Raw genomic sequence first — 14,131 nt, 5'->3', positions numbered from 1 at the left:
TTTCTATATATTTTTAGTAATATCTTTCATGTGCTTATATATAACAGTTCATCAGGATAAAACACTTTAAAAATTTTAAGGTTATGCTTGAAGAAAGTCGCACAAGATAACATACATATTTATATAAGGTGGAAAAACTACACCAGTACTGGCAAAGAAAATAGAAAAAGAAGAGGAATGTTTATGTTAACAGATATTTTGATTTTGTAATAATTTTCTATCTATTTTTTCATTCAAATACGCGCGTATTTGCATTAATCTACAGTTTAATTATAATAATCTATGTGTAGCCTACAATTACCTATACAGAATGTCCTATAAATATTTCCTAAATATTCCTAAAACGTGTTTTGCATATTACAAGAATATTTCAAGGAATATTCTATATATGTATTCAGCATATTACAAGAATATTTCAAGGAATATTCTATATATGTATTCAGCATATTATAAGTAGTCTCATTTTATTATTCTCTGCACATTTTTATAATGTTCTTTTCATTATAACAGAACATTCTTAGAATATTTTAATATTCTCGGAAAATATTTATAGAATCTTTATAGAATATGTTTGTGCTATCTGGGATATGATATACGTTCGTGGATTTTAAAATATAATATAAGTCATGCAGCAGCAAATGATCTTCTAAAAATTTTTAAAAAGCACGAACATCATAAAAGTTTACGAAAAGATGTAAGATCTTTAATGAAAACACCACGAAATGTACAGTCTAATATCACGAATATTTTCGAAGAGGGCAAATATATACATTTTGGTTTAGAAGAAGGCATCAAAGTTTCTATTTACAAACATTATGTTAACTTACCGCAAGAAATATGTTTAAATTTTAATATAGATGGATTACCTGTATCCAAAAGTTCTTCTGAACAATTTTGGCCTATTTTAACTGCTCTAGTGGATAATATCTTGTATACTGAACCATTTACAGTTGGAATTTATTATGGTTAACAGAAAATGTAAATATTTTCTTACAGCCATTAGTTTCAGATATGTTGCATATAAGGAATCAATGTGGAATATTTATAGATGAAAAACTTATTCCTGTAAAAATAAATGCTTTTGTTTGCGATGCACCAGCAAGAGCTTTCATCGCTGGAATAAAAAATCATACAGGATACTTTGGCTGTACAAAATGTATATGCGAAGGTGAATTTATTGAAAATAGAGTTGTTTTTCTTGAATATAAATGCCCTCTTCGAACAGATATGTCATTTAGAAATAGAATGCAACCTGAGCATCATCGTATATCATCTATTCTTGAAAATACAGGCATTGAATTGATATCGCAATTGCCCTTGGATTACATGCATTTAGTATGCTTAGAAGTTATGAAAAGACTATTATATATAATACATAATACTAAAATAATTGTCTTCTAAATATAAATATTTCATTACAGGTTATGAGGCTCCTTCTCAATTAGAAAAGAAAAGCAATGTGATCAAGCAAAATTACAAAATTTTAGCACCTAGTATATCACATGACAAGCTACCGGACTCTATTCTGTCTTCTTCAAGAACAAATATCTACGATGGAGAACTTTCATGTACAGATGTACTAGTTAATGAAAACAATCAAAATAGCAATGTCATAACATTGAGCGAGATTCTTGTTGTAATAGCGTCTAATTCAACATATATACCACCAGCTTTTGAAACAGAAGGTATGTTTTATTTCACATATACATATATATATGCATTTGTGTATGTATATATGTTATTTATATATTTATATATTTATTATTATATATATATTTATATATTATTATGTTTGTACGATTTAGAACCAATTTGTCCAAATAGAGAAGTTATATCTACTATCCAAAAATCAGTCACAGGTGCCAACTCAGATGCCAATAGTAAGAAAAAACTTCCAAATATTTACATTAATGAGCATTTTACTTTTTTAATATATTATATGTTTGCATATGTTTATATATATATACATTGCAGACAAAGTACAACGAATTCTACAAGAATGTACGTTAATCAAAATGTACGTAAAAAGTATTGATACTCGGTTGAAATGTCTCGAGAATGGAGTAAATAAGAAAAAAATGATTCTGACGAAGGAGTACAAATAATACAAGATCAATTGCCTATAAAAACAATTGATGAATTGATTCATTTTGATCAATCTATGAAAGACGAAAATGTTAAAAAAGCATTGGTATGTTCTTTGGATATATTGTATATTACAAATGCTTCAGTAGTTAAAAAATTAATAAATCTTTTCAGGTAATGTATGTCAAACGTATTGGTGGTGCAAACGGAACAGACAACGTGAAAGCAATCTTCAAAAGGATGTTTACAAATCAACTTGGTACAAAGTGCAGTTGATTAGGCCAACGAAACAATTTCAAGATTTGTGATCTTCCACTAATAACAGTAATTAAAAGTAAGTACTTATATATATAATACATTTGCTTCTTCAATCGATTTCAAATATATTTTATTTATGTGAATGTTATTGTTTTTTCATTTGTACAAATATTTTCAGATGTAGTATTGTCAACACATTACAATTTTCAAGAAATGCATTTTTAAAAGTAGGCGAGTGAATGGTTCCGTCTCTGAAGTGTTGCTGAAATATATATATATATATATATATGTAATAATATTATATATTCTCAAAGAAATACTAAAAAAAAATTTTATACATAATTTGGACTCGAACTCTAGTCTTCACGGTGATAGAATGAATACTATTCTGTTAAGCCATTACGTTGATATCGAATTTTTTACGCTATCAGCACTTTTATGTATATATTCGCATAAAGCCTTTTATAAATTTCTATTTCTAAATTAAAAATTTATTTAAAACTGCTTTTGTTGTCGGATAGAATAACAAAGAAAAATCATTTCTTTACAAGTACTTTAGAGAAGGAAATTATTTATTGTGCACAAAAAACACAAAAACACTGTATTAATTAAAAGTTAATCAATACCCAGACAGCACAGAATATTTATAAAATATTTATAATAATTATTTTAATATTTTACAAATATTTATCAAAAATATTTTATAAATGTTTTTGGAGTCTTAGATTCAATAGATCATAAATATTTATCATAAATATCAGAAAAATATGGGCTGTTCTTCCGAATGGGACACTTCGAGTTGAGGGCAGCCCTTTTGCGTACTGAAAGTAGATACCAAAATAACGTATTATATAAAATTTCAGTCGCGGCAAATTATTTTTTCAAATGTTTTTATTTAAAAAAATTTTCTTAAAAAATTTTCTTTAAAAAAATTGGACACCGCACGTGCGAAGATCCACGCGCTGCCTACCGACGGGGAGGGTGCGGGAGGGGGACCGAAGGCCCCCCTTGCACCCCCCCCCGTGTGTGTGTATGTGTGTGTGTGTGTGTGTGTATACATACGTTTCTGATATGCGTGAATCTGTCCAATGGTGTGGAGTCCCCGAAGGGGGGGGGGGGGCGAACTCACTGCATCCACGCATGTACTTTGCAAGATGAAACGAAGTTCTACTCTACACCTAACATTGATATAATGTACCTAATCTTGAAGGATTACAATCCATTCAGGACAACACCCAGATATTTATTTATCCTTGCTCTTGGCATTACCCGGAACTAACGACGAGGACGTGGGAGGTTTTTAGTTCCATATTTTTTCTATTTTTTGTTTTTGTATTTTTTTTACATTTTGTATTTTTTAATTTTTTTGTTTGTAATTTTGTTTTTTTTAAAATTATATATGTAAATTATATATTTATATATATTTATATATGTAAAAAAAAAAAAAAAAAAGCAGAGAATTCTCTGCTTTAACCAAAAACACAAACTGATAATTACAAAGTATTCTCTGCTTTAACCAAAAACACAAACTGATAATTATAAAGTATTAATACTGTTATTGAGTTTAATTGAGATTTTACTTTTAGGTAAAAACTGTTGAAAAAATGATTTGCCGCGGCTGAAATTTTATATATTACGTTGTTTTGGTATCTACTTTCAGTACGCTAAAGGGCTGTTCCGAACTCGAAGTGTCCCATTCGAAAGAATATCCTTGATTTGAGAAGAAAACAGCGTTTCCACAAACAATCAAAACTTTAAACATCCCTAATGGAACACGTCGTTTGTGCAGAATTTTCTCGGTTGATCCAAATATTTGCCAGCAAATAAACCAAAACCCAATTATGCCCTAAGAAAATTGAGATTTGTTGCTGATCAGATTTTTACTAATCGTAAACAATCGCAACGTGGTCAATTGCAACGTGGTCAATCGCAACGTGGTCAATTGCAACGTGGTCAATCGCAACGTGCTCAAATGCGACGCGTGATCAATAACAACGTGGTCAAATGCAACGTGGTCAATGGCAACGTGGTCAATCGCAACGTGGTCAAATGCAACGCGTGGTCAATCGCAACGTGATCAATCGCGACGTGGTCAAATGCGACGCGTGGTCAAACGCAACGTGGTCAATCGCGTGGTCAATCGTGACGCGTGTTCAAACGCAACGTGGTCAATCGCGACGTGGTCAAATGCGACGCGTGGTCAATTGCGACGTGGTCAAATGCGACGCGTGGTCAAACGCAACGTGGTCAAATGAAACGCGTGGTCAATCGCAACGTGGTCGATTGCAACGTGGTCAATCGCAACGTGGTCAAATGCGACGCGTGGTCAAACGCAACGTGATCAAATGCGACGCGTGGTCAATCGTAACGTGGTCAAATGCAACGTAGTCAATTGCAACGTGGTCAATAGCAACGTGGTTAATCGCAACGTGGTCAATCGCGACGTGGTCAATCGCAACGCGTGGTCAATTGCAACGTGGTTAAATACGACGCGTGATCAATCGTAACGTGGTCAAAAGCAACGTGATCAAATGCAACGTAGTCAATAGTAACGTGGTCAATCGCAACATGTTCAATTGAAACGCGTGGTCAATCGCAACGTGGTCAAATGCAACGCGTGGTCAATCGTAACGTGGTCAAATGCAACGTGGTCAAAAGTATCTGTGGTCAATAACAACGTGGTCAAACGACATCCACTCCACGGATCCTTATCAAGCATGTGTAGGAGTTCCTTCCATGCCTGGCGTTTTGATCTGCGGATCTCTATCTTGACACTTCTTTTTGCCTCGCTATACTCCCTCGCTCTATCAAAGATTTCTTCGGGATGACCTTTCCTCCTAGTCTGTGTCATTACACGCCGAGCTCTTACTGCGGTTTTACGTAGTCCATTTATTTCGTTCCACCAGTAATTCGCGCGTCTCGATCGCGAACCATATACTCGGGGAGCCGACACATCACACGCTGTTTTAATGATGTTGTCGACTACACTGGCGACACCGCTCGCAGTCTCCGGTTCGTTCTCCTCGGTTCTGCTACTGAGGCTCCACTCAATCGCTTTGATAAATAGAGGAACGTCTATTTTCTTGAAGTTCCAACTTTTTATTTTTTTTACGCAGGAGAAATCTGTCATCCAGATACCCGCCGTCCGCGGGGGCGGAGCGGCGGGTTATGCGGGGTTGGGGTCACAGTCTGCGAAGACTACCCCGACCCGCTAAATCTCCTGCGGCGACCATCTCGGGCGTTGGTTAGGATCCCCCGGGAACTACATTGTAATACTTCCAGGGGATCCCTCACCCTTCTGCCTGTCCATTTGGGGGAGGCTGTCTTTAATTCGACCGCCTCTCCCGCTCCCCCATATGTCTTGGTGGAGCCCGTCGTCGTTGCTACGCCGGGGGGTCGTGCCCCGACGCCGCGCCCTCTCGAGTGGATAGAAGTTACCCTCGGTGGCGGGATGAGGGTCCGAAACACCCCGTTCGGACCCCCATCCTTGTCGTCGCGTGTTTCCGCGACTGGATCTTCCTTGTTTCAGGGAACTCGCCAATATCCAAATCGATGTTGGCGGGTTCTCCCCGACCCTCTCCCGGCCCCCACCACGGCGATTTCCTCGCCCAGGCAGCCAGGAGGGGTCGTCCCTCTCCTCCCGGGATTCAGGGGAGAGAGCGAGTCTTCCCCGCCTCCCCCGCCTCTCCCTCTCTCATTCAGCTTCCTCCTTCTGCGACATTACCTTCTCGCAGAAGGAGGTGACCGCTCTCCAGGACCCTTCGCTCCCCAACATTTTGGATATTACTCTGGGGAGCGAGAGGTCCCGGCCGATTTCCGTCGTTAGCTACACTCTTTCCCCAGCCCACGCTGGACATTCTTCCAGCGTGTGCTGGGCCGTATCCCGTTCGAAGCCGCAGTGATGGCACTGCGCCGTGCACTCCTTCCCGATTCTACGCAGGTACTCCCCGAAGCAGCCATGCCCGGTGAGCACCTGCGTAGCGTGGAAGGTCATCCCTCCGTGAGTCCTCTCCATCTATTCTTCCAGCTGAGGACCCACGGCCCCGACGACGCGTTGTCCAGAGTTCGTTTGGGGCACGCCGGCGAGGTATTCGGAAAACCTCGCCAGCATGCGTCGCCGGGCTTGGAGTCTCACAGTGCTCTTTACCCCGGCCGTCAGTATGACGTTAAGTCCCCGGAGCTCGCGCTGTCGTTCGTACACTCTAGCGTACGTCTCAGCAACGAGCTCCATTGGGGGCAATCTTGCCAAGGTAATAGCCGCCGCATGCGACACCGTCCTATACCCGCGGATCACCCTGATGGCCACCTTGCGCTGCACTCGCCTAAGCAAGTCACGTATGCTCTTAGTGGCCACCACGGTGTCCGCCCACACCGGTGCCCCGTAAAGGGCCACCGAATTGACGGTGTTCGCGTATAAGCGACGCACTCGGTCATCTGGGCCTCCCATATTTGGGAGTAGGCGGCTCAGTGAAGCCGCCACCTTCCCGACTTTCACCTCTAGATGACCGAAGTGATCCGTGAAGTTCCATTTACCGTCCAGCAGGAGCCCCAGGTACTTGACATTGGGGCCCAGCCGGACGGGGATGCCATCCACCATGACATGGGTTTCCGGCGGCTTTCCGTGAGGGCCGTTGTGGAAAAAGACTCCCTCCGTCTTCCCGGGAGCCACCCTCAAACCCATGCCACGTATTGCGCGCACGGCGCATGCCACTGCAATCTCTCCCGTCACTTTCGCCTTCCTCCAGTTTCTACCCCCGGCCAGCACTAACGTGTCGTCTGCATAGCAGACGACTTTGCAGCCGGGGGGGAGGGCAGACCTGAGCACGCCGTCATATGCGATGTCCCAGAGCAAGGGTCTCAGGACAGATCCCTGCGGGACACCGCATGACATTCTCCTTCCGCGTTTTGTACCGTCTTTGTCACGGTATCCTAGGCCCCTCCTCCCGAAGTAGGACCCCACGATCCTCACGAGGTTTTGGGGGACGCGATGATGTGTCATCGCGTCCATCACCTTCCCCCAGGGCAGGGTGTTGAAGGCGTTGACGATGTCTAATGATACCGCCAACACCACCCCGCCCTCTTCCGTTACGGACTCCACGATGGATCTCACTCTCAGGATAGCGTCCGTCGTAGAGCATCCCTCGCGGAATCCGTACTGCTCCTCGTGAAGATCGGGGCCCACCGTCGCAAGGTGCCGGACGAGGCGGTTCGCCACCACTCTCTCGAATAGTTTACCTGCCTCGTCCAGCAAGCATATCAGCCTATATGCGGAAGGAGTTCCGTCAGGTCTGCCTCTTTTGGGAATGAACACTACATTTCCCACACTGGAGGGAAGTAACCCTCCCTGAGGCAATTGTTGAAAATACGCCTCACCCACTCGGACAAGTGATCCAAGGCCAGGACCCAGACCCTACCGGGTATACCATCGGGGCCCGGGGCCTTATTGCCCCTTGCCCTTAGACGCTTGGTTAACCCGGTCATCTCGCTCCCTGTCACCTCCAGCTTCTCACTCCACTCCAAGAGGTCCCGTTTCTCAGGAATCTGATTTCCGGGAACCCTCGGGAAGAGAGTTGACAATATTGTCTCGAGGACCTGGGGTTCGAGGGATTCCGTCACGGGGGGCGTCCAGTGTCTTAGCTTGTTCATCACAAGCTTGTAAGGGCGCCCCCATGGGTCCGAGTTGAGGGAGAGCAGCTGCTCATCCCACGCTCTGGCCTTGGATCATCTGATGGCCGCGCCGAGGTCTTTTCCACCGCGGTCCTCTTCCTCCTATTAATGCTCCTATTCTTTGGCGGCGGCTGCTGCTGCTGTTCTGGCTTACTCATTCTATTGTCAGGCCTAGCTGTTCTCACAGGGGGGGCCCTTTTGGCCTTAACCAAGGGTCCACCCATCTGTACTCCAGAGAAAGCTGCATATCCGAAAGGTCCCGAAGAAAAGGAGAAAACCGATGATGCTGGTGTTCATGCTCCCGTTGCTGCTGCTACTACTGCTGCTGCTGTTGCTGGTGCAGACATCACTGTCGCCCTCCTTTTTCTTCTATTGGAGACCTCTCTCCAATCCTGGGGCGGCACAATACGAACATTCTCGACAATCTTGATGCCCTTGTCCTTCTTGGATAGATGTGAGACTACCGGCGTACCTTCGGGTTTCTTAATAATACCCTCGTCCCCCATCCTTCTTAATTTTTAACCGTCTCCAAAGGTTAACATTGCGTTGTCTCAGCAACAATCGGATTAAGAGCTAGCACAAGTAATAGGTGCGTACCTTATTATTATTTTAAACTATTATTCTAAATATTAATAACAGTTTTATTTTCTCTAAAATGTTTATTAATAAAAGAAGTATGTATACTGATAGAAAATACATTTTACTGATAGAATTATGGAAAGAAACGAATAATTGTTTATAACTCACTGTATTAATTAAATGTTAATCAATAATTATATAAAAAAATGAATGAATAATTATTTTATTAATTATATGTTAATTAATAATTATTTATATTTTATTTATATATTCTATTTATTTATATATATTCTATCATATATTATTTAAATTATTACTGAATAAACATATTAAATATATAAGGATGATGGATATCCCATTTTTGTGGAATGTTTTTATTAATAACGATGAAGGTGATAATTGGCAAATAGATCATGTCAGAGAACGACATTTCCCAGATAGCACAGCGAATTCGAGAAGAATTCTTTTTGAATACCCGAATTCTGAAATGAAGTCTTTTTCTAACCCATATCTGTGCCAAAAGAACTATTAAGAATTCGCAATAAATTCAAAATTAATTTTAAATAGTATTCTAGTAGAACTTTTATCACAGTGCTTTTTCGAATTCATCGCGATGCTTGCTTAACAGTTAATAGACTATGAGCGGAAAAATGAAGCGTATGAAAAATCAATTTTTATTTTTTCATATATTAATGAATTTTGAGGTTTAATATATGTATGTATATATAGAATATAATAACTGATTTTGATTGGCCAAAAAGATGTTTCTGTTTTTTTATGCTTTAATAATTAAAGATATATCAATACTGCATCGCAGAAGACTGCAGAAATATTGCAGACATTCAATAGAGATAAGAAAAAATACGTAGAAACTGTGTAAATTCATTCTGTTTACATCAGTAATATTTGGATATCCGACTACTTTAATCTTCATAGCCACTTTTTGCAAGCTTTATATAATTCTCATAACACATCTTAAATACGAGATAGATAGCGCATCGTGCGTCGCATAGCGGTAAATAAAGGAACTAACGATTACTGAATACGTATTCTCTAGGAATTCATTTTGACTAAATTATGTGAATTCATAACGAATTTGAATATTGAATCCTTTTTGAACTCATTTTGACTAAATTATGTGAATTCATAATGAATTTGAATATTGAATTCTTTTTGAACTCATTTCGAACAGATTACTTATATACATACATACATCATTTTATTGTCTATCCCCTCGGGGTTTACAAGGCGCTTTTCACAAGGAGCGTTCCCGAACCTTTTTACAACTCACCACCTCTCTTCAACCTGGCCATATCGACCTTACAATATACATACAACATATTCAATTCCTCCCCACTCCGTCTCCAATCTCCAACTGTTTCTTTCCAACCGTTTCCACCATCCCCACCATTCCTCTAAGCTCCTCTATTCCGGTTCCTCTCCCCCTCCTCCAACAACTTCTTCCTTCCTTCCTCCTCCTTTTTCTCTCCCTGTCTAATCCTGCTTTCCCCCTCCTTCAACGACTCCGGATTTCCTTTCTCCCACCAGTTCCAAGCAGGCATATGGGGTGTGTTGGTTCGAATTGGATTCGAACCCGGGACCTTCCGCATGCCAGCCAGTTACTGAGCATGCGGGGCCACTTTTCACCCCCACATTACTTATATATTTCCTATGTTTATTCAATAATAATTTAAATAATATATGATAGAATATAAATAAATAAATAGAATATATAAATAAAATATATAAATAATTATTAATTAACATATAATTAATAAAATAATTATTCATTCATTTTTTTATATAATTACCCAGACAGCATACAATATTTATGATAAATATTCATAAATATTTATGAATATATATTTTTTAAATATATTATATAAATATTTTATACATATTTTATAAAAATCTTTATTTGACATATTATTAAAATATAGATTAAATATTTTATATAATATTTATGGTAAGTAAAAATAAATATTTATGGTAATTATTTTGTAAATATTTTTTAACTATTTGCTGGAAACGCCATCTGTTTCATGGAGTGCAAATTAATATCCGACTGTATCTGTTGTATGTTTCATCAACCAAGAGAAAGTTCTTTTGTAAACGTGCCTTAGGGCCAATTTCACCAACAACGATTAACTTTAACCTTCGGTTAAACTATATCTTTGTCTCTTTTTAAGAACGTATCTGAAAAGAGACAAAGATATAGTTTAACCTAAGATTAAAGTTAACCAACGTTGGTGAAATTGGCTCTTAGAGTTCTATAACGAGCCTTTGAAAAGTGTCCCAAGTAACACAGTCTGGCTATATTCGCTGCGACAGCGATCAGAAAAGCCAAAATGTAGCCACAGCTATTTTAGCTGTATAAAAAGCTGTAAAGTCGTTGTGACAGCAATAAAAAAACCAAAACTAGCCACAGCAATTTTAGCTGCATTAATTGCTATGAATTTGTTGTGATAGCAATAATAAAAAGCAGAAATTTAGCCACAGCTATTTTAGCTGTATTAATGATTGTAAAGACATCATGACAACTATTAAGAAAGGCAAGGAGTAACATGACTATCAGTTTTATGTTAAATTTAGCATATATCAGCGATGGTCAGCGGACCTAATGCGTCCATTTATGCGGCTCTAAAATTATTACTTAAGGATTTGTATGTAGTTCTGTAATCACTGTACTTATGAATTTGCGTCCGCTCTAGTATACTTATATGTAAGTTATAAATTGTAATAATTTGCAATGATTAATTAATCTTTTTTTTATCTAAGTTTACCTAAGTTTTTGAAGCATAGGTTTCGGGTTGTCAGAAGTTCAATCCCAGTTAAAGTAAAAAAATTTTTTAAATATTCTTTTCAATCTTTTTACATAATTTTAAAATTAAAATTTAACTTTTATTGAATATTAATTTACCATATGAAAAACATTATTCATTTATTAATTATATCCGTTATTTTTATATCTTTACTCCGACTGCCGTAATGTGGCTATGACAACGTCTTTACAGCAAAATAGCTGTGCAACCATATGGCTGTGACATCATTTTCAAAGCCTAAAATGTTGTCCCATTTTTGCTGCTACAACTTTGTCAAAACGTCACAATGACGTTGTGGCAGTAGCTGTGGTAGACAAAAATGCTGCAGTTTAAGCTACGACAACGTTATCGCAGACGTTTTAAAGTTTCATGTGCTACTTGGGGTCGTTTTATCTTCGGCTAAACATCGATTTTTGCTCTCTACAAGGATTTTTGGTTTTATTTGTGGAGTCCCATACAAATCCCATATAAAATCAAAATACTTTAGTTTTTTCGGAGTGTTCAGCTGAAGGTAAGTTATATTTGTAACAGTCGCTTTCGCGAGCTCGGACAGGTCAGTCGGGATCAGGGCTCGAGAAAGGGTGAGACACGAACGCGGTGTTGATGTGACAAACAAACGCCTTTATTATAGAATTGAGTGTATGCTATGTACAAGAGAGCGTGTGGGTGTGTGTATATTCGCATGTGTGTGTATGTGTATAGATAGTGGATCGCTGTATGTGTAACGTACGTGGAACGCACGGTGCGTCGGGCGGTGCGACGGGTCGGCGCGCGGTAGCACGGACGCGGCGCGACGCGGCGCGCGCAAGCGCGAGGCGCGAGAGAGCGGCTGCTCTCTTCGATATCTCGAAGAGAGCGCAATCGAACGGCGCGCGTAGCAAGCGGTCGCCTGGTCGGCGGGCGTACGCGGCCCGCGATTTATTTCGTGACGCGACGGTCGGCGTGTCACGGCCGTCCGTATGGGGTGCGGAGGGGGGAACGCACTGACGGTCGAGAACCCTCGACAGAGGCGGCGGAGCTCCACCCGCTGACGTCAGCGCGCGTTTTGCGGGGCGCGGTCGGAACCCCGGACTCCCGAGAATATCTCGGGGGAGACAGAGGACACTCTACCTCGAAGTCGGGGGACGGGGGAAGCGGAAGCCGGAAGTTCGGAGCACGGAGATTATCTCCGCAGAGGCAGCGTACGCGTCTACCTCGGGCTCTTTATTTCGGGCGGAAGAGTCTCCGATACGACGGAGTCGGAATGGTATCTGAGAGAGCTCTTATCGTGAGCTCTCTTTTTATATGGATCGAGTAACGGGATCGGAGGCTGGATCGAAGGAGGGGAAGTAGGGGTGATACGACTCGGTTTATTTCGGCGCGCGTCGGGCGTTTTCGTGGAACCGTATTTAACGATTGGATTAATTAATTGTGGCGCTCAGCGCCTGCTGCCCTGCCCGGCCGGTGTTCGCCGGGCGCAGCCTTCCGACGGGTGGACGGTCGGGAACGATGCGGGGGGCATCGTTACATATTTTTTAATACATACTTTTTTAGGTTAGGTGAGCATACTTAGGTTGCAATACTCGCTATCATATATTTTTGTGGAAATTGGATTTTTTTAAGAGGTAAGATATATTACTTATTATACACTTTTGTAATTTTTTTTAAACATTAATATAAATAATTTTACTTGTTTCGACATTCTATATAAAATGATATTCTATATAAAATTCAGTAAACGTGCGTTATGATTTTGAGCTCCGTAGAGCTCCAAATTATTGCAACAATATTGAATTAAAAATTATGAGAATTATTAATTATATTTATATCTTATGTTCGCAGATTGGAAAAACACAAAATATCACAAAAATTAAAGAACACAAGGAAATTGAAAAGAAAGAAAAGATAAGAAAAAGGAAAAGGAAAACAATTCCAATCCAACATATCGGTAAGTAATATATACATATATAGCTGCGCAGTCAAGACTGTGCTACGAATGCTTCACAAAATATCATTCTATCTTAATATTTTCATGGAATATAGAACAAAAATAGATGATGTTTCAAAGCATTTATAGTCTTGCTCGCAGCCTACATCACAATATTTGTAGCATAAGTATACATTTCTTATTTTATCAAATGTAAATATATTAAAACTGTATGTAACAATAATCTGTGGAAGGCCTATGCGAGCAGTAACATAATAGTGGAATAATTCATCAAGAAAATTTATTGATGTTTATCCTTTATCAACAATGCTTACATATAAACGTAAAACGTTTCGATACTTGTGTCTTTTCAGCTCGTAATAAATAAAACACTATTGGAAAACAAATCTTTCACTTTTACAGAGACTCACGTTAATATATACATATATGTATTATTTTTACAGAAGCTGTATAAATGCATATACCTTCAGCAACAGAAGACAATATAAAAGTAGCTATAGCTTCTTGACTAGACAATTCGGCATCTCGACTGAAAAATAAATTAAAGTAAGTAGTAAAAAATACAAAATTTTTGTACTTAAAAAAATTTTTTTAATTTATGTTATAATGTATTTGTTAAAATGTAAGATAAATAATTAAAAATTATTTGTTTCAGTAAATCTGGTTATAAAAACCCAAATTTGAGACAAAAATTTGAAAAAGACTCCTCTGATGAAGAAGAAAACTTATAGCATACGTGAAACGATCGACGAGTGGCTACGATGCTACTTATACTAATAAAAACAATATTTAG

The sequence above is a fragment of the Prenolepis imparis genome, unplaced genomic scaffold (assembly GCF_030444845.1).
Source record: "Prenolepis imparis isolate NDT839.2.m4 unplaced genomic scaffold, iyPreImpa1.0 SCAF_9, whole genome shotgun sequence".
Lineage (NCBI taxonomy): Eukaryota > Metazoa > Arthropoda > Insecta > Hymenoptera > Formicidae > Prenolepis > Prenolepis imparis.
The sequence above is the reverse complement of the archived record's forward strand: the minus strand, read 5'-3'. Positions refer to the sequence as shown.